The sequence below is a fragment of the Castanea sativa genome, chromosome 6, assembly GCF_040712315.1.
Source record: "Castanea sativa cultivar Marrone di Chiusa Pesio chromosome 6, ASM4071231v1".
NCBI lineage: Eukaryota > Viridiplantae > Streptophyta > Magnoliopsida > Fagales > Fagaceae > Castanea > Castanea sativa.
In genome coordinates this window covers 38,405,943-38,428,035 of record NC_134018.1, presented here as the reverse complement: position 1 = coordinate 38,428,035, position 22,093 = coordinate 38,405,943, and the positions used below count along the sequence as shown (strand labels likewise).

General features: G+C 33.8%; 1 pseudogene; it reads right to left on the bottom strand.

The window, feature by feature from the left end:
* Positions 1-883: 883 nt before the first annotated feature.
* Positions 884-4,575, bottom strand: LOC142641263 (uncharacterized; annotated as a pseudogene).
* Between the last annotated feature and the right edge of the window lie 17,518 nt (positions 4,576-22,093).

Below are 22,093 nucleotides of genomic sequence, written 5' to 3'. Positions count from 1 at the left end.
ATATGTGTAAGTCTCTCTCCTAGAGACTTGAACTCCGACTCTTACCCTCTACATCTCACAAGCACTTAGGGGCTGTTTGGATGACATGTTTTCATAACTCAATTCTCTATTTCCATAACTCATAACTCAAAAATGTGGGACCCATAGCAAGAAGTCCGTTTGGCACCACCATCACTCTGTTTCCATAACTCTGTTTCCATCACTCAATTCTCTGATTTTTGAGTTATGAGTTATGGAAATTGAAAACACATTTTAGTTGTTTTCAGTTTCCATAACTCATAACTCGATGGCATTTTTGTAAATAACACTACATAGAGGGACCTACTGTCAAACTTTAGCCACAACTTTTGACCAATTTTTTTTTTCACTGCGTTTGGTGCGTGCATCCTTCATCTTCTTTTTGTTCTTTTTCCTTTCACACTAGGTGGTTTTTTCTTCTTCCTTCTGATCTGGGTTTCTTTTTTTTTTTTTTCCACTGGGTTCGGTGATACTGAAAAAAAAAAAAAAAATGCATCGAGTGACAGGTATGGGGCCCACAAATAATGTGAAAAATATTGAGTGATGGTAAGGGAGTGATGGTGCCAAACAGGTATATATTTTTGAGTGATGAGTGATGGAAATTGAGTGACGGAAATTGAGTGACCAAAAAAATGCATCCAAACAGCCCCTTAGAGACCATCACACCAAGGTATTCTAAAATACAGCAACGGGGTAGTTCTCTCTTATATATATGGCGAAACCCTTGCACCATATATAAAACTTTCTATTTTTAACTATGAGTGTTGGCTATGGAACAGATTGAGTATTTCCATAAGTGCAGGCTGCAGCCTACGACATTCATTGCTAACCAAGCTAAACATTAACTTCCGGCTCTACAATTATATTTCTTCGAATTCTTATCATTTTGGTCTCGATCTTATCATTTTCAAATAAAAATGAGTCCGCCCTCGTTCTCACACCATATTGACTATTTAAACTGACAAACACTTCAATGAAACAAGCTTCTTACTTTTCCGCCAGTTGGAATCTCCACAGTGATTACACACTACAAAAACATAGCAGCGGTCCCATGAAAACCAACACCATAAGGACATTTAAACTATTAATCCTTGATCAGAGGCATCTTCCTGGTAATAAGGGGAGAACTTCCCGTCCTTGTGAACTCTCTTGGACTTATTTCCTGCCCCTGCTTCCTGCAACAATTTAACCACTTTTCGCATTGCAGGGCGGTTAATAGGAAGTAAGTCAGCGCAAAGAAGGCCGATGGCAAGAATTTTGCTGATCTCTTCTTTGTACTTAGATTCAAGTGTAGGGTCAAGTACATGGTCGATTCCTTTCTGATCTATGGTGGTGGACACCCATTTCACCAAGTCTTTCTCCTCAAACTCAGGATCAATTGGGCGTCTACCTGTGACCAACTCCAATATGACCACCCCAAAGCTATAGATATCGCTCTTTTCATTCACCCGAAGTGTATAAGCATATTCTGCATCAGGTTCAAATCAAAGCAGAATGAATTAGAAACAAGCCAGCGGCTTAGAATTTATTAAATCCTATTGCAGAAAATGATTTTAAAGTGGATGAGAACCATTTAAGTAGCCATATTGGCATACTGCACAGACTATACCAATAATTTTCGCAATCACTAGTCTAGTCAAACAAACTACATAGCTTATGGTATGTATGAACTGGGTACATGAGCAAATGAAATATAAGTTATTTCACAATATGCCAGGAATATAAAAACTAATAAATGATAGTAGTGAGTGCTCAATTCAGCATAGCAAAATATATCAGCGAGTGATCAAGTGACATGTTAACAAACCTGGAGCAATGTAACCGCAAGAGCCTGCAATCACAGACATTGGTTCTCCCCCTTTGCTGACTGCTGCTACTACTTTAGCAACTCCAAAATCCGCAACTCTAGCCCTAAACTCTCCATCTATCAATATATTGTTTGATTTCACATCCCTATGGACAATAGATGGAACACAATCATGATGCAGATAAGAAAGCCCTTCAGCTGCATCCAGAGCAATCTGATACCTTGTTGGCCAATCCAACAATCCTCCCTTGCCACTATGCAACAAATCTCCCAAGCTCCCATTAGGCATGTATTCATAAACCAAAAGCTTGCAATCCCCAGAGTCATAGCAACACCATAACCTCACAATATTCTTGTGCCGAATCCTTCCCAATGTTTCAACTTCAGCTTCAAACCAATCTCTCTCTGAATCAACACTGCCACCTCCTTTTATTTTTTCCACCCCATAGTTTCTTTACCGCCACTATCTCACCATTACTAAGCACAACCTTATAAACTTTTCCGGAACCTCCACTACCGATCACATTTTCATCATTGAGACAATCCATAATTTCAAACTCACTAAAACCGAGCTTATGGAACGACTTCCACTTCGGCATAGTGTAGACACTCTTTTTTGAGGGACACCGTCTCTCACACATAGCAAGCCCTTTCTTGTTCTCCTTGTAGGCTCGGTATTTCCAATAGAACCCTACAACCCCAACAATGAGAACAATGCCCGCAAGCATATAGATTGATCCGAAAATCCACAGATTCTCCTCTTTCTTACCTCCACCTACACTAGGACAAAGATCCGGAAGGTCACCACACAACCCTGGATTTCCCAGAAAGCTATTCCTATAATTCTCATTCGCATAATGTGGAGGGAGGTCCCCGGACAACCAATTATTCGACAAATTAAGCTTATTGAGATTCAAATTTTGCAATTCAATTGGGATTTTGCCGAAAAAGTGATTTCCAGAAAGATCAAGATAATTAAGCACAGGTAAGCTCCCAATTTCACTTGGGATCTCACCATACAACCTATTGTTTGCCAAATTAAGCTCATTGAGCTTCTTCCAAGCTTGAATTCCCTCCGGAATTTTGCCGATAAGCTCATTATTGCTAAGATCAAGCGTACCCAATTCACTCAACTTCACAAAAGTCTCAGGAATTGGACCAGTAAGCCTATTATCACTCCCCGAGAACTTAAAAAGATTGTTCAGTGACCCAATCTCCTCAGGTATCAACCCCGAAAACTGGTTTTTCGAGATCAACAACTGAGACAAATTATAAGAACCGGATATCATTCTAGAAATGTTTCCAGACAGTGAGTTATCTTCAAGCTCAAGAAGGTACACATGGGGTAAGCCCCAGAAACTTTCGGGTACTGAACCAGAAAGATTGTTCTGCTTTAACCGAACCCGGTATAAGCTCTTACAATTTCCATAACTCCCTGGAATCTCACCCGAAAATGAATTGTACATCAAAATAAGTTGTGTTAAAGCACCTTTTTCACACAAATATTTTGGGATTTCTCCAGAGAATCCATTGTAGGAAATGTCAATGGTCTGCAACGGTGAGTTCTTCCCGAGTTCACTGGGCAGTGAGCCAGTGAGTGTGTTGTTGAAGAGTTTCAGTTCGTACAGCTTTTTTGAACGAGTTATGATCTCTGGTACAGACCCTTCGAAGCGATTCTCGTACAGGTTCAGTGACTCCAGTTCTAACTCGCACAACTCGTCCGGGATCGTCCCGGTCAACTGGTTCATCGACACGTCGAATCTCGACAACGTTGTCAAGTTCGACAACCCCGAAGGTAACACGCCGGAGAGCTTATTAAAATACAGTTCGATTTGGACTATGCTTTTCAACTGTGTGATTGAGCTGGGGATTGATCCAGTGAGATTATTATAGGTCAACTCGAGGCTTTTCAGGCGAGTCAGCCGGCCGAGACTGTCCGGAATCGGACCTATGAGACTACACCCACTGAGATAGAGTACCTCGAGATTCGTCAGGTTGCCGAGTTGACTCGGTATCCGACTCGGTATGAACGGGTTATATGCGAGTTGAAGCACTTTCAGTGTGGAAATGTTTCCCAATGAAATGGGTATCGACTCGTTTAGTAAATTATTCCCGAGGTTGAGCGTTTCGAGTTGGCGAAACTCTCCGAAACTCGCTGGAATCTCGCCCGAAAAGTTGTTAATTGAAAGGTCCAAAGTCCGGAGATTCGGGAGCTGAGACAGAGTGGCCGGGATGTGGCCCACCAAGTCGTTCAGAGACAGGTTGAGGAACTTCAGATTTTGACAAGTGGAGATATCAACGGGGAGGGAACCGTTGATGTAGTTGCTGTCGAGAGAGAGTGAAGAGAGCGAAGGGAGTCGGCAAAGCAAGGTGGGAAAGGGGCCTTCGAGTCCCATGTTGGAGAGGACGACTGAGTCGACTCGGTGAGTCGAGTTGTTACAGATGATGCCAGTCCAGTTGCATGGAGTGTCGTCTCGGTCGTTCCATGAAGAGAGGGACTGACTTGGGTCAGTGTCAGAGAGGCTTTGCTTGACTTGTTGAAGAAAAAGGCCTTCTTGATTCAAAGCGTGAGTGAAGTGTGGTGTGAGAAACAATAGGAAGAGTAGTAACGGAAACATTGCTTACTATGTTCGGACTTCTTTGACAGAGACTTGGTTTTAGTGTGGAAATGGGATTTGAAGAACCATGGCTGGGTGGAGTGTGGTGGCGGTGGGAAATAGTGAAAATGACATTATGATTAGTGTACAGAACTTTCTAATGGAAGAAGAAAAACAGAGATTAGTGAAAATGAAATTTTTGCATGATTATCCATTGTTTTCTTCTGTTTTTCTTTGAGACAATTGGCGAAGCGGTGTAGCCGTGGAGGTCAAGTGAAATTATATCTTCAAGTATCAAACATCAAGCAACTTGTATATACAATAGGAAAATAGCGTCATGAAGTTCCTTTTTCATTTGTTTTGTGCTTATCCATGTGAGGCAGTTGCACACGGGCGAATAGTTAAGAGATTCTTCCCTCCAAAAAGAAAAAGTTTAGGGGTGTATGGTGGTTGTTTTTATATTTTTAAATAATATTTTATGTGTTTTTATATATTTTTTATTATTTTTATAAATATTTTTAAATAATAATTTTCAGTTTTTAAACATATGTACCAAACGGACCCTTAGGAATTCAAGCTCCGGTTAACAGATTTCTTTTAAACATTTGTTAATATATTATTTTAAAAAATTTTGATATCACTTTTTATATAAAATATTAAAAAAATATATAACTAATATCAATTACATTTTGTTCTCTTTTTTTTTTATATAAAATATCATAAAGTGGTGAGTTGTTTCATATCTAAATAATGTAATTTAATCACAAATTGATATATGTATAAACTGTAGTAATATGTGTGACAAAATATATAGTACATAAAATTCAATGAATGTGGCTTTTTCTTTTTTTACATGAATTTCTAGTTTTTAGAATTATTCGAGCAGCTGACAGCATGTGTAGTTTACTCTCCCACATACACAAGGAAAGAAAATATATCATAGGATTTGTTCCAAAAGAATTATGTTCCTAAGAGCATTAACATCCTCCAAATGCCATATGTAAGCATTTTTTGGTATTAGTCCAAAATCTCAACTCCGTAAGAAATTGTAAAAGTCAAGTATTACAAAAAAAATTTGCAATACAGGTACAATTGCACTGTTGCTAAATAGTAAACTCTTATATTATTATTTGATTTTCTCTCTCTTACTCTTTATTAAATGCACTTAAGTTAATATGTTGTAGATGATGATGGTTTTTAAGATATTATTTTATTGTATAAAAATATTATTTTAATGTGTTATATTATAAAATTAAAATTAAAATATTAAAATATTATAAAATAATATTGTGTAATTATTAAAGTAAGTTTTTAAAATATTAAAGTAAAATAAAATAACATTTTGAGGTGTAAATATCTAATAAGGGAATCATTGGAAACTCCAATCAATTTTAAAGCATATAACAGTGCGGAAAGAATAATTCCAAACTTGGAGTCCACTGCGTGGTCAATCATCAATGTGAAAACACACACAAAAAGAGGAAAAAACTACACAAAAATTAAAAAGAGAGGAAAAAACTACACAAAAATTAAAAAGAGAAAAGTGAAAGAGATTGTGATTGATGGACCTTTGTTTGGTGTTGGAATCGCGGAGACTTTGAACAGGGAGAGAGGTTGGAAGCTTCTAACTCAATGGGTGGCCTTAGTCCGACGGTTGAGTCTGTGGGTAGTAAAGAAGCGATATAAAATACAAAAAAGAGACTGACTGCTTGACTAGCTTTAATACCATTTGCAACAACAATACTTTTTTTTTGAAGAAACATCTGCATCTGCAAGAGAATGACCGATATGGTCCCAATTCGTAGATAATTGGTTTTGGTTAGACTGACAACCACCAATATGAAACCAAACAGAATTGACCTTAAAAGCTTCGTTTGAAAGTTTAAAAAGGAATAAAATGAAATTATTATAAAGAAGTAGAATAAAATAGAATAAAATTAAGAAGTTATTTGGTAACGTTGTTTTAGTAACGTTATTTGTATTTTTTAAAAGATAATAAATTTGGTCAAGAGCTGGCGTAAAAGGCGTGTTTTACGCCAATCAATCCTGACCTGCCACGTTAACATTTTTTTTTTTCAGCAAAAAATATTAAGCCTTGAGCCCTTAAGGCTCTCTCCCTCTCTTTCTCCTCTCCTCACCCGATCTCTCCATCTCTGGATCAAACCCATGACCTCCATGGCCGGAGCTTCAAAGCTCAACACAAGCCACATCCAAATGAGGTTTAGCGTTAGCAAGAAGATCTGGCAGAAACCAATAATCCCTCTTCCTCTTGAGATTCAAAATTGGAATGTGGGGATCAGAATGGGGATGAGATTGGGGTTTAGAATTAGATGCAAGTTTGATCTTATTCTATAGGCACCCCAAATGGGTTTGAAATTATACTGAGATCTAAACCTGGATTGGGAGTCGATGAACGGTATTCTGAGCAAAATTTTAGACACCAAAATTTCTCTTTTCTCCATCTCCATGAAGAGAGAGAAAAAAAAAAGGAAATTTGAATGACAAAGAGAAAGAAAGCAGAGACACAGAGGGGGAAAGGGTTTGTTGAATAAATTATGAGTGTTAGTGAGAAGCAAGAAAAAGTAAAACGAGGGATCATCGTATATATATGATTATGGGGGCTAAGGCTGGTGGCACTCTGTCAAAGTAACAGCTAGTTGAGTTTGAATGAAAAGGGTTGCGTTGGGTTTAAGTCCATCCCAGTTTCTCCAACTCTGATTCTGAGAAAACAAAACAAAGCAAAACAAAACTAAGCCTTAAGCCTCTCTCCCTCTCTTTCTCTTCTCTCCTCACCTGATCTCTTCATCTCTGAATCAAACCCACGACTTCCACGGCCGGAGCTTCAAAGCTCAACACAAGCCACCAACACCACTGCCATGGTCGAAACTCCATGGTTCAACCAATAGCCGCCACCGCTGTGTGTTGTGTTCATGTGATGATTTTACTCATGTTCACACTTCACAAATATTACATAAAACATAGCGCACACACACATCCAGCCATAGAAAACCCGAAGCCCCAAAATCCCAACGCAAAAACATAGCCACACCCAAGCCAAAAATCCAACCTTTTGAACACCCAAAACTTGAAACAAAAATCCTTTCTTTCTTACACCCCTAAACCCAAATCAAAATCCCTTCTTTTTTGAAATCAATTCCCCAAACCCACAAACAGGCAAGCAATAAAAAGTGAAACTTTTGGCCATAAATCAAAGAACAACAGCAGAAAAATAAAAAGATAAAGAGAAATAGAGATAGAGAGAGAAGCTGAGGGAAAATAGGGCCACCCCAACGGTGGCTTGCGGCAACAGCTATTGGTTGAACCATGGAGTTTCAACCATGGCAGTGGTGTTGGTGGCTTGTGTTGAGCTTTGAAGCTCCGGCCATGGAGGTCATGGGTTTGATCCAGAGATGGAGAGATCGGGTGAGGAGAGAAGAGAAAGAAAGGGAGAGAGGGCTAAGTGCTTAATATTTTTTGCTAAAAAAAAAAAAAGTTTGGTGACATGGCGGGTCAGGATTGGCTGGCGTAAAACACACCTTTTACGCCAGCTCTTGACCCAATTTATTCTCTTTTTAAAAATATGTGTGTGTGAAAAAGTGTGTAAAAATACATGTAATATTGTTTAAAAACTAAAAAATGTTGCTTAAGTTACCATACCAAACGGCCCCTAAATAACCTTAATTGGATATTTTAAAATAGAAGAATAGAAAGAAATGAAAATGAGAGAATAGAATGGATTCATTTTATGGTAATATTACTATCAGACCTCCATTTTAAAATAAAGGGTTAAATATATACAAGTATTTTAAGAGTTTTAATAAAAAATTCATTAAATGTAATTTTATTCCCTTCCACTCCTCCCATTCTCAAGATTAAACTCCCAAACAAAGAAATGAATTTTTCATTTCCTCCTTTAAAACTTCCAAACAAGGGAATGAATGAATACTCTATAATTATTTTTTTCATTTCTTTTCATTCTGTTTAATTTCCTCCTTCCAAACGAGGGCTAAAGGATTTGGATTCATAGTATATATATTTTTTAATTTTGAAGGGAGGATTTTAAAGTCATTAGTTTAGAAACTATTTTTAAAAAAAAAATTAATTAAAATATAAAAAAGCAACTGATGTTTTTAATAAGTTTTTATATTTTCTGTAAAAGTGATATCAATTTTTTTTTAACTGTCTATCAAATTCAGATCCAATTTTAAATTTATTACTCCACCCTCGAGTCCTCGTAATTTTATTTCTTTATTATTTTATTGTGAATTTTCTTTTTGTAAATACAATTTTTATAACTTTCATAAATTATTAAGATTAATAAAATTTTCACATTAGTACTTTTTAAATGCATTAAATATTGCCTTCTTATCTTTTTTTTTTTTTTTAATTTCAATATTGCCTTCTTATTAATATAAAAAAAGGATTAGTTGATTACTTCTTAAAGCATTAGAGAACTAGATTATTTTTTTAAAAGGTAGACTAACCAAATGAAACAAATGAAATCATATTTATGAATTCATAGTTGTGGAAGGCTTTGTTTTCAATTTAATTATAAATTGCTCCCTGTTAAAAATGAGACCCCAAGAAAAAAACATACAATATAAAATATAAAAAAAAACTATGTAATATTTATTTTTTGTTTTTTCTTTAAAATTAAGCTAAGAAATCCCAATAATATGTAGATTTTTTGAAATTAGGTTCCATAAATTTCATTCATTCCTCTTTATTAAACACCACATGTTTGATATATTAATTTTTTTAAGAAGCATAAATCAATAAAAAAAAATTATATCTATATTCATTTTAAGCGTTATTAATATAAACACAGTGTCCTTGGGATTTTTCCTCCCAAAAAAGAAACATGTACTTGAGATGCATGGATTAACCAAAAATCATATGTAAATAAAAGGGTAAAAATACTACTTTTAGTCTTTAAAAATGAAACCATTTGACCCAAATCGGTGAAACCATTTGACCCACAACGCCACCAGATCAACGCTGCCACCAACGCCGCCAACATCACACCACATCCAGCCCATCATCAGCAATCTTGAGCGACCCATCATCGGCGACATTGGCAACCCACCAATCTCCATCGATCCACGCCAATCTAAGCAAACCCACCCATAGCAAACCCCATCAAAACTCATTCCAAAAATCCAACACAAACCAACACTAATCCATGTCGCCGCCGCCAACTAGAGAGAGAGAAACCAAGCCACGACGCCGTCGTTGGCCATGCCAATCTGTAACGAGAAAGAGGATAAATAATGGGAGTGGTGGCTCACTTTGGTGTGGTAGCTATGGGTTTTGGGTCTAAAGAGAGAAGAAAGAGAGCAGAGAAATAACGAGAGAGAGAGAGAGAGAGAGAGAGAGAGAGAGAGAGAGAGAGAGAGAGAGAGAGAGAGAGTATTGGAATTGTTTAATAAAAAGTAGGAGAGAGAGAGAGAGAATTAAATAATAGTATTTATGTTTACAATTCAGCTACACTGCATTCTACATTTACAATTACACTATAGCGCAATTGCAAAAAAGTTTGCAATTGTTGGCTTTTACAAGTTCTGATGGAGTGACGTTTTTGGGTTTAAATGACAAATTGGACTTACATTTGCAATTTGCCATATGGGTTGTGGATGCTCTAAGTGTCCAAATTCCTCCTCAAAAAAAAAAAAGTGTCCAAATTAGTGTATTGACCAAATTGGTACAAACTTAAGGATTTTACTACTACATTTGAAATTCGTGAGACCAAAATAAAAAATGTAATAAATTTTAAAGATCAAAAGTGATGTTTGCCCTAAATTAAAAGAAAGATTTCACAAAAATCATTAAAAAAATAGAATAAGAAAATAACTAAAAATTATATCTAGGAAAAACATATGATGCAATAATGAGTTTATTTGGAATATACAGTACTTTGATGTTTAAACACTAATAATAAATTTCACTTAAAATAAATTATCTTATCATATGAATATACTTATGGTAGAACCACAAAGTGTAAGAACACGGTTCAATTTGTTATTCTTATATTGAACCTATTACATGTAAGATCTAATTTTTACTACATTACATTCAACAAATTCATTGTATATTATTTAAATGTATATAAAATAATTTATAGCCATAATTATTTGTCAAACCATGACGTTGACAAGAGTTTTGTAACTGAATTTTCTTTCCAAATACCATTAAATATCAAAAAATTTAGTTAGTTATCACGTTTCAAAACAATGTTGTAAACTAGCATCTCGAGTTTTAAAAACTCGATTTTCATGATAAAACTCGAGTTTTTAAGTCTCGATTTGTAAATGGTAGAACCTGATGTGGAAGAAAATACACGTAGAAATCCACGTGGAACTCGAGTCTCTAAGACTCGAGTTTCACTTCTTCTTCCTCGCTCGGTCGGACTTCCTGCAGATCAAACTCAAAGAATCGCCTACTGTTCTTCGTCCCTGTTCTTCGTCGTCGTGCAGATCAGACTCAGATCGTCCAATCGCCCACTCAGATTTGTTCTTCGTCTCTGTTCTTCGTCGTCGTGCAGGTCAGACTCAGATCGTTCCTTTCTTCGTGCAGGTCATCATCGTCTCCATCTTCTTCAGATCCAGTTTTCTCCAGGTCGTCGTCTTCTTCTTTTTGATTCAGATCTTCTTTTCCTTGTCTTCTCCGCCTTTTCTCCTTCTGCATCTGGAAATTTGCTTCCATGGAACTCGAGTCTCTCAAACTCGAGTTCCACGTGGCTAAATTCTTCCACACCAGCAGTAGAACTCGAGTTTGAGACGCTCGATTTTTGTCATTGATCTCGAGTTTTTAAAACTCGAGACGCTACTTTCCAAATTCCTTTGAAACCTTCGTTAACTTATTATATTCTTTCTCCCTACTGCGTTAGCCTGCAAATTCCCCCTTTTGTAACTTATAGCGTTGTTTGGTTTCCTTTATAAAGAGAATTATTGATTGAATCTCTTTCCTTATACTGTGTTGAAGTTTGATGAGAGAGGGGAGCAGAGAGTAAGCGAGGGAATATAAGGAAAGGGGAGGAGAATTGTTAACATTTCCCCTTGTTTAGATGTTTTAATTTAAAACTGAGGGAGAAGAATAATAGATATATCTCCTCTTTATTTAAATGTTTAAAAATTAAGTAGGGGTAAATGAGGGGAGGGTTTTTTTTTTTTTTAGAAGAAGACTGTAATTTTATTAAGGAATATCATCCATATCGGTTAAGATTACAGCAGTAAGATATGATAGAATATCCACCATCTATATTGAGAACTCACTAACATGTTTAGCAATACTATAAGCAACAAAATACCATGTCTCGTAATATGAAAAAATTGAACATTAACAAAGTTTGTTGCTAATAAGAGCGGAGTGGTTATACAAATTGAAAATGATGACATTTATTAGCTTAAATAACTATAAACTAAACATAAATGATTTGTTCAATTGCCACATAATAAGTTAGAAGAATATAACTCCAAACTGAATTAAAACTAAACTTTTTATATTAAATAGAAGGGTCATGCTAATGAATGCCCTTAGGGCACTGGTTAACAATTCAATTTAGGAAAGTTTTGGCACCATTTTTATGAGAAATGAAAAAAAATGTCAAAACATTAATTGTTTTATTTTCTTTTCTCATAAAAACTTTATTTAAATAGATTATTAATCAATGCCCTAAGTGCATTCATTAGCATTTCTCTAAATAAAATCATAAAAAATCTCCAAAACAAAAATTTATTAAACCCTACCTCCTTTTCCTCAACTCTCTCACCCTCATCTACTCCATCCAAACAAGATGTTAGTGTAATTAATGAATTATGGAAAAAAGAAGTCCTATCGTTGAAATGCGAGGCAAATGAAATACTAAGGAGCCGTTTGTTATCGTAGTTTAAGTAATACTTTTCAATTTTTAAACAATATTACACATATTTTAACACATTTTTATCTATATATATTTTCAAAAAATACAAACAACGTTATTAGAACAATACTACAAAACGGCTCCTAAATTGCAAACACGTGTGTTTTGACTGGTCTCCCCAAGGCAAAGCGTGCAGCTACTTTTTGAAAAAAATGCTCTTCTAAAGTTCAAGTGGGACAAAAGAAATGGTGAATTCCACCATCAATCGACGCTGGCTTCCAAAGAATCATCAAAACATTTATAAAACCGATAGACACCACTATTTCTATTCCCAAAGTAGTTGTACCTTTTCTTCACTTTGAGGCTTCCTATATCCTAATTGAGATGTATTTCACTTTCACCAATTAATTGTCGTTTCTTTTCTTTCTAAGAAAAAAGCTGGTTTGAATTGGAGAGCCATTATGCTACTGTCCCACGATTGCCTCCACATGCGTTTCTCATTTTGCTTGGAAATGAGATTCAAAATGTTCATATTTTGTGAAAATTTACCTAACCATTATCATATAGAAAGTTTTTAATTTAATTTATTAGAAATTATCTTTTCAAATATAATTGAATAAGTCATGTATGATTCAGTTATTAAAATATTTATAAATACATATATAAATAAATTTGAGAATTTATATGATATCTATAATGCATTTTTAGTTTTCTTTACATGCATTATGTGAATTTTTTTTATTATCGAAACTTTTAAATCTTAAACATTTTAACTTTTATTTCAAAAATTAACTTCATTTATATCTTACAATACTAACAAATTTGTAGAATAAACTAAATTTCTAGCATATATAAAAATTGTGCAACTCACAAATAATATAGCAATATGTCAATCAAGAATCATTTGTAAAAATATTATTCCAATCAAACTTTAAATAAATTTTTTTTTTAAATCTCATGAACTTTAAACTTTTTCATGTCCCAAATATTGGTAAAAACTAAAATTTAAGAAAATAATAATAATAAATTTAAGAACAAAAAATTATGTAAGTACTCAAGAAAATTATAAAATTTAAGCATATCGAACACACAAAACATAAACTCTATAGATAATATTTTACTACCCATATTAAATAGGTATTTTATTTTGGATTTGACAATTAACTTTCTTTAGTAACATGTTTTAAATATTGAATTTTTCAAAAATAATGAATTTTTCAGGGGTTTTAAATGTATATAATATATTTATAATCTTATTATTTTTCATGAGATATGATTTTTTTTTCTTCTAAGATCCTTAAAATATTAATCTATTTTTTGAGAGATCAATTCTTAACATTTTTAATTCATAATACATATAGATTATTAAAAGTAATTTAAAAAAATTGGGGCGTGTACGTAGTTCCTGTTCAGATTAATACTCTACTCTACTCTACTCTACTCATTCCCTTTTTTTTTTCTTTTTTTCTTTTTTCTTTTTTTTTTCTAATTGAGGGCATTATAAATTTATGTGTGATAGGTAATGTTAAATAAGTGGAAAATACGATGAGTGAATGATTTTTTTTCTGTGTTAGTCCCAACTTCATCACCTCAATATTTCACTTACTTAAATTAATAGCTTAATTAGAAGACAAGGTTCATTTCTAAAGCGGTTCAACAATTTCTTGTGTCCAACATTACCATCTTAATTCTTCATATTTTCCTCCCAAAAAAATCTTAATTCTTCATCTTGTTTTTCCTTATAAATCTGATGCCTTTCAAGAGGGATTACATACATCATGTGTAAGGCTAATGTGTCCTTTGTTACATCTTAATATCTTTTCTTTTTCTTTTTTAAGTACAATTTTTACAAAAGTCTCATCTTTCCTAAATATAGCTTAGTTCCTTGTCTTTTTCGTTTTTTTTAAAATAATTTTTGGGCTGAAAATATAGCTTAGTTCAATAAACAAAGACTAGAAGAAGAAAAAAAAAAGCAGTAAAATAATTAGGATCTCTTATAAATAAGACATCACATGTCACTATTCTTTCTTTTGCAATATATTCTTTTATTGAATATAAGAAGACAACACATGCATCACTATATGGACTGACCTTAGTAGTCATTGGACAAGTAAACATATATAGATTATAGACAACTTTCAAAGAAGGTGCGATCAATATTACACTGAGAAGGGTAAATAAACAAGAAAACAAAAACGAATTATTCATTCTTTTTTCTATATATCACGCCTTTTTTTTCCCTGAAAATGATGTGTATTTATATCAAACAGAGAGTAGACCATAGTTCATGTCTTAGAGTATATATAGGGCAAATTACAACTTATCCACCTGTGGTTTGGCTGAAATTTAAGTTGCTTACCTGTTGTTTAGAATTTAACACTTTACCTACTTAAGGTTTGACCAAAATTTAAGTTGCCTACCTATGGTTTGAAATTCCATGATAAAAGTGTTCCAATAGATAGTTTTTTTAATCTTATTTAATCTTGTATTTTTATGTTTATTGTGTTTTTAGAGTAGAGAGACATAAAAGTGGAGCAAAATTACATATATAGCTTTATTTTTGACAGATGTGGGTTATAAAAATCTAACTGAGCTAACCTCAAGGGGATAAAATGTCAAATTTCAAACCACAGGTAGGCAACTTAAATTTCGACCAAACCACAGGTGGATAAATTGTAATTTGCCCGTATATATAATACAGTCAAGCAAAAAATAGAAAGAAACTATGGAGTTTGGTCGCCTCTTTCTTATGGTCATTGCTGACCTCACATTTTAAATCATTCAGATCAGTCTTTATATAACAAAAAAAATGATCATATTTTAGCCAAGTCTAAAATTCATTCACATCAGGTCATGCAAAGTTGTGTAAAAATACATCGTTATTAAAGTAATTGAGTAATTTTTACACTAGCACAATTCATTTTGTATTTACCTTTTTTTTTTTGTTTACGTATCTTGATGATAAATAAAGAAAGTTGATGGTAGTTGTCATATATGAAGAAAGAGATACAATTCAAAAAATCAAGAAATTTTGATATTTTAATATAAAATATAGTGCAAAATAGATAATTTGATATGAAGAGTTTTGAAAAATGAGTATGTATTAAAAAAAATTCTTATGCTAAAATAAACAAAAAAAAATTTGCACAAGCTGATATGACCGAGTCAAAGGCTTTGTAATTGAATTAGCACCCCCCATACATAAAATGTTTGAGGATCTAAGGGGAAAATAGTTCAAACTGCGATATTAACAATATAGTGTAATTATCTCATCTTCTTCTCCTATATATATGTGTGTGTGTGTGTTTCTCAAAAAAATAAAACAATATAGTGTAATTATCCCTTAAAAAAATAAAAGGCTAATGGGACCGAGGTCAATCAATCTAAACATGGTGGGAGTAATAAATATGCTCCTTAAGAACCCCGTTTATGGTTATAATTGTTATCCTATAATTACCACGACAACAAAAATATAGGATATTGACACCCATAACATACCACCCTCAATACAAATCTAATTAATTCCATGTCATGATAGAGGTGTGCACAGATTATTATAGAATTCTTAGTTTTTGAAAAGAGAGGTATTACGTTTATAATATTTTCACAACAAATTATAAGTGGTTAGTTGTTATTAGTTCAAATTTGAACCTAATATTAAGATTACTTTTTTGTTTCAACAATAACAACCAGTAACAACTTGCCACTTAGGATTTATTGTGAAAATATTGTAAAAAAGCTGTGTACATAGCATTTCTCTTATAGAGAAGAATCTGATTAACGATTACTCTTAGGGCATTTATTAATAGATAATTTTAGGAAAGTTATGATACTAATTTTATTGAAAATTAAAAAAAAAATTATTTTTTTCATAAAAAGTTTCTAAAAATATTCTATAAACCAATATCCTTAGAGCATCTTTTGTAAAAAAATTTCTTTGAAAAATTATAATATTCAGACCCCAAACTCCTACGCAAAAGAGTAATTAATTAATTCCAAACAAATTAACACACAAGCATTTTAACCACCATTAAAATAAAAATTCTAAACATATATAATAACAATGAAAGCAGTAAGAGGCACACACATTTGGTAACGACATAAAAAATTATGAAGAATCCCTTCAAGCAAAAAATCACTTTGGGCATCCAACTTGTAGAAAATGAAAATCTACTCGAAGACTGCACTACAAAAAACGCAGTTTTAAGCTGCGTTTACAAAAACGCAGCTACAGAGTGCTCTGAGCTGCGTTTTTGGAAAACGCAGCAACATTGAGCCGCGTTTATAAGGCGTAGCTCCAGATCAGCTCAAAAGCCGCATTTCTTGATGTTAAAATGCGGCTATATTACAATAATTTATTTACAAAACCTTTGAAGTTAAACTCTCTATTGTAACCTTATCAAATGTCCCACTTGCCTTCCCACTTCAATAGCCCCAAAACTCAAGAATTCTTCAACACAAACTTCCTCCACAAATCAATATTCCATAATAAAATCGGCAAAAAATTTCAACTTCCAACTGAGTGCATATGCTTGATTGTTTGAGTAATATTTAAGTAATATACCCTTACATACATGGACGGAGCCATGTTTGGACTTGGGGGGCAATGGCCCCCCTCCCTTTTTAAAAAAAAAATTATTATTATTATATATATTAGGTACTAATTTTAGCAATTTTGTTTTAGAAAATTACACTTTTGCTCCCTTAAAAATATCATTGATTCTTTTAAGAGTATTGTTATAGTCACAAATTTTTCTATAACATTTTTACAGACGGTTAAGGTAACAAATTCTTATTGATTCGCATTTGGGCTTACCATTTACATTATTAGCAATTTGTAAAAAGGTTTGCAGTTCAAACATTTTCCACATTTTAAAGACCATTAAAAAATATTTATATGTCAAAAATCTAAAAAAGAAATATACAAGTCCAAAAAAATTAGTACAACAACAAAAATTATCAATAGTAAAACTAAAAAAAATAAAAAATTAAGCCTGATCAGCCAATTTTACTTAAAACAAAAAATCTAACCCTTTAAAAAATTTTAAACAACTAGTAACTAAGCGACTAAGTAGCAATAAAGTCGAAGAAATTTAAAGTTATTGTACACAACCAACAACAGAGCCGCCCCTCCTAACTCTAAGTTCTGGCTCCGTCCCTGCTTACATAGATGTCAAATATATTTCTCAAAGGTAAGTATCATGTATTATCTCTCAAGATATTGTTCTAATTTTATAAAATGTACAAAAAAAGAAACACACTGCACATTACTTCTTTTAATATTTCAATAATTATAATAGAGGGAATGAAAAATTTGAAACCCTGGTTCTCTTACTAATGGAGAAGATTATGCCACTAAACTACATAGTTCTTGACCTCTACATGACATAATTGGTATCTTCTTTTGTTTTTTATTTTATTTTATTTTTTAAATTAAGTAATTATTGAGAAGGAAAAATGAGTGGATAACGATATTTTCTCCTATTGTTATCTTCTTTGTTGGCTGTTGCTATTCTTTCTTGTCCGTAGTCTTTTGTTTCAGTACTTTTCACTTGAGGCATGTGTAAAAGATCAGTGGTCACTGAGGCTTTTCACATGCACGTCGTTGGACAATTCCAGAAGTAATTAGGAAAATTGAAATTTATAAAACGAAAAGACATGCATGATGTTACGTATGAGATAGGGTAGGTTGTAAATTTCTAGTGAAAATCATTGTACATTGCCAAAATAAAGATTATAACATGTTTGTTACCTTGACACTGTCTAGTTTCTTTGGCGAAAATGGGCAAATGCCCATTTCGCATAAAAAAAATGGACAAATGCCCCATTTTCCAAACTAATTAGGGAAATATTCTTCTTTTGAAACTCGGTTTTCTCAAGATTGAGTTTCAAAAAAAAAAAAAATTCTTGAGCCCTATAGCGACGTTTTAAGGACCTATAGCGTCGTTTTGTAACTCAACCTCCATGAAATCGAGTTCCATGCAAGTTTTTTTTTTTTTACCTATAACTCGACTTCATGGAGCTCGAGTTACAAAACGCCGCTATAGGTCCTTAAAAACGTCACTATAGGCTCCTTAAAATGTCGCTATAGGGCTTAACTCGATTTTGAGAAAATTGAGTTTCAAAAGAGGGGCATTTCCCTAATTAGTTTGGGAAAGGGGGCAACATGCTAATTTTTTTTTGCGAAAAGGGCAAAAGCCCATTTTGGCCTAGTTTCTTTGGCTTTGACAAGATTAAAATTGATTAATTTTGTGAATATCATTTCGCGTAGAAAAGTATATGTAGGACATGAATTTGTAATTATTTGTCCGTGAAAGTATACATGCATGATAGCAATTAGAAAAACGACAACCAACCTATTTTTGATCTTATTTCTCCTTTTATGAGTTTTATCTTATCAATGGATAGAAGACCCAGTCATCATCAGTGAAATGTTAAAACCCTTTTTTGAGGTTAAGTACCATGCGTCATTATCATTCCTTCTGGCATCACTAAATTTTTTTTTGGCTCAGACTTCTGTTATCACCAATGGTTTGGGTAGGGGTGTCCAAACAAAATCAGGACCGGACCCACCCACAAAAACCGTCTAACCCGGCTCGAGAACTGGCTGACCTAACACTAGTGATGGGTCGGTGGCGGGTCTCTGCCCCCTGAACCCGAAAATGGCGGGTCGGTTGGCAATTTGAGGTTAAGAAACCGATTTTCAACCGACTTGACCATATCTCAAAGCCATGTTGCCAATATTAACTTCGATCTGTCAAGAAAAAAAGATCCAATCTATCCGGTCTGCCCCTTTATCTATTCGAGATCTGTTGAGATCTCATCCAGATCCGGCCAGATCTTGCTGAGATCAGCCTAATTTCTTCGAGATCCTCTAAGATCTCATCAAGATCAGGTCAGGCCTTGCCAGATTCAGTGGTTTTTGGCAAAATCCGGTAGATTTTCTCACAACTTGAAACCGACCGAGGACTGATCTGTACCTGAAGGAAATCCGACCACCCGAACTGAATCCGCTCAATGGTCGGCGGCGGGTCTATGTTGGAAAATCTGGTTTTGCATCTCATACAAGTCACACAGCGAAAGCAACAAACATGAATCTATTTCTTTTATGATTGATAACATGCACCATATAAATTTCACAATTTAAGAACAAGATAGCGTACCTTGGTGCGGTGAAATTCAAAACAAAAAATTAAAAGTACTTGGAAACACTTTTAATTTTCACTCCAATTTCACTTTACGCCCAAGAAGTGTGGTCTCTCAATCAGTTTCCAAGGGAGAATAGTCGAGTGGCTTCTAACCACACATACACACACTTTCACAATGATGTCTCTCTTTAAAAAATTCTGTATGTTTCTCCCTTTATAACTAGCTAATTATCTAATAGGGCTGGCCTATTGGGCCTTTCCAATTGGGCTTTAGTGTGTGGCTTGGAGTGGGGCCAATGTGTACCAATAAGTCACTAGCTCCAATGGGCCTTGGGCTTTTCTGTCAACTCTTGACAAGTTCAAAATTACCATTAATTATATTTAATACTACTATATAAATATAATTGCACTCTAGGCCTTATTAATGAATTATATCCCAAGACTCTAATAATATCATTTGACCCCTCATGAAATATGCATAGTGAACAACATCATAATGAACTGTCACTTTGTGAACAACTATTTTATCCTTGAGTACCCGGTTTAATCTTTTAGTTATTCACATTTATTGAAATCCAATTTCAATAAATATAAGTTTTAGTAACTCCGTACTAAAGTGGGCGCCCTGAATAACCATTTTCCATTAAATTTATCTCAAGGGGATATTTTGTGTCTCTATAAAAAGAGATTATGGATTTCATCTTGAGAATATGTGTTCCCTCGACACTACGTGTGGTTACCTAACATACTGAGGTTTTGATCTTGAATATTAGATCTCACTCTTGATACATCAAAGTAACCTACATTTCATGATCAGGTTCACTACCCTTTTAGGATTAAGAGTCTATGAAATTAGAAGTCGTGAGATTAATTATTCAGGTGACAGTTGTTGATTAAATGATTAATCTCACAGCGATCCAATTCAATATATCTTAATTCTTAAGACACATCAACACATCAATTAAAAGTCTCCACTTCTATGATCAAGACAAATCATCTTAGTTGATGTGTTATAGTCTTCGCAGATGAAACGCCCAATTTTATTACCGACTACAAACTACATCTTGAGTTTACAAGGAACTTGTAATTTACATCTTCTGTGACTAAATCACATAAATCACATACAATACATCTCATAGACTATGATAATATCTCATTAGTTCATTTATAAAAAATCTCATATAATTAAACAATTTAATTATTTATGACATGTCAATAAATTGGATTTTAGGACATAAACCCCAACAGTCTAGGCATGAGAAACCCGAACTGGTCGAGTTAGTTCCGGGTTGGGCACAAACCCGACCTGTGGGCAGCCCTAGGTTTGGGATTTTATTAGGGGTATTAGTTTGGAATTCTGTTTAACTAAATTCTCACAATCTTATGTGTTCTAATTAACTCAACTCATAAATTTTTTTATTGTTGAATAAGAGATTTGGAATTTATAATCTGCATATATCAAAAATCAATTAACTCGCGTCTTGGTACGATAAAAAACGATTATCATAGAAATTTTACTGTATCTACCAAAAAACAATTTCATGCAATTAGTTGTAGCTTGAATCAAGTCTGAGAGTGGCTTAGCTAAAAGCATTGCCGACAAACAAATGTTATTATTCGTCAAAGAAAGACAAACAAATGTCTATTACCTATTGAGATTCCGAACAACAATAAAATTTGGAATTGAAATGGATGGGACTGTAAGGAATTTACACGAAATTCCCAACCTGTAAGAAAAAAAAATAGAAAAAACGCACGCCAAAGAAAAAATAATCACACGCACCAACAGTATTTACGTGGTTCGGTAATTTGTCTACGTCCACGGAGTTACAGGGATTTCACTATTATCAGGGAAAAAAATACAAAGTGCGGCTACAGTTTTTTCACTCTCTAAAAAATAACAACAGAAACCCTAATCACCAAAACAACATTTTTCTATATCTAGTGCACAAGATTCACAATGGGCTACAAAACGAGCCAAAATTTTTTCCTGCCCCAGCCTAAGCCTCTGCTCCATGGACAAGCCTTAGAAAATCTCCCATTATAAACCACGCAACATTATTCGGGTTGGTTCAGATAGTCAACCGAATCAAACACAACTAGGCTCCACAAAGCCCAACAAGGACGTCATTAGAGTTTGTGTTCTATATTCACATATGTATATGCCAATTCAAAGTTACTACTTGCCTCAGAAGTCAAAACTTAGAACATGATGACGACGATGGTGGGCGAACCTAAGGCTAAGTTTGTAGAATGAGCTTAGATTAATTAGAGATGAGATTGTTTTTAGTTTTTTTTTTTTTTTTTTTTTTGGGGGAATCATCAGAATATATATTTTTCTTTAAAATTTATCAAAAAAAAAAAAAACTTAAATCCATGATAGGTTGAGGTTTTTAAAAATAATTTCAGTAATCAGTTTTCTCTTAAATAAAATTCCTCTTTGCACAAAAAAAAATCGTTTGGTTTGGCCATGACTCAGTTTTCATAACTCAATTTTCGTAACTTAATACTCATAACTCATAACCCAAACCTCAGTTTATCTCAAAAGCTCCAAAATTCTTGTTTAGTCACATAATTCAATCACATAACTCACCTTTTGCCACCATAACTCATATTTCAAAAACTGAAAACACAAAAATTCTGTTTTCAGTTTCCATCATCCATC